The sequence below is a fragment of the Limulus polyphemus genome, unplaced genomic scaffold (assembly GCF_000517525.1).
Source record: "Limulus polyphemus unplaced genomic scaffold, Limulus_polyphemus-2.1.2 Scaffold10772, whole genome shotgun sequence".
In the NCBI taxonomy this organism is placed as follows: domain Eukaryota; kingdom Metazoa; phylum Arthropoda; class Merostomata; order Xiphosura; family Limulidae; genus Limulus; species Limulus polyphemus.
Window position 1 is genome coordinate 1,322 of NW_013676382.1, and position 855 is coordinate 2,176.

An 855-nucleotide genomic window follows, 5' to 3' on the forward strand; every position below is an offset into this window, starting at 1 on the left:
ATAAATAGACAGATAAAAATAGAAATGAAGTTGAGTGTTTAACCAGTACAAGTAGTTGAAGTTGATAAATAAGGGAAGACGTGAAAAAATTGACACACGGATATGAAGTAATGGAAATAAGGACAATAGATGTCGTGTATCAGCTATCTGTTGTTGTTGTTGTTGTTGTTCTAGAGCACAATGGGCTATTTACACTCTGTCCACCTATGGGAATCGAACCCTGGATTTTAGAATTGTCAGTCCGGAAACTTAACGCTGACCCACCGATCAAATATCAACCGTGGTCAGTTTTAGTAGAGATGGTTGGAGTGTAAGTATTAACTAGTAACTAATCTTATATATATATATTTAGTTCAGTTTACTTTCTTATCTTTCATAACTACTGATTAGTTTTACTTATAAATAGACAGATAAAAGTAGAAGCAGTGCAAGAAGACCTGAGGATATTGTTAATAGCCAGACAGACAAGGAGTTTCGTGTAAGGAAACATACAAAATATAAACAGACAAACAAAGGATTCATACAGGGAAACATATAAAATATAAATAGACAAACAAAAAATTCATACAAGAAAACATATAATATATAAATAGACAGACAAAAATAGAAGTTGGGTGTGTAATAAGCAGAGCAAGAAGACCTGAGGATATTCGATGACGAGGAACCCACTTTGAGACTAATAATGGCTGGAGACGGCTTAAATGGGTAATGAAGAAAAACTTTAATATAAGCTTAACATGACAACATGTTAAGCTTATATTAAAGTTTTTCTTCATTACCCATTTAAGCCGTCTCCAGCCATTATTAGTCTCAAAGTGGGTTCCTCGTCATCGAATATCCTTTCTTAGATGAGCT

The 855-nt window shown here is 33.7% G+C and overlaps 1 pseudogene; it reads left to right on the forward strand.

Moving 5' to 3' along the window:
* Positions 1–287: 287 nt before the first annotated feature.
* Positions 288–855, forward strand: part of LOC106476517 — a 6,464-nt pseudogene continuing 5,896 nt past the window's right edge.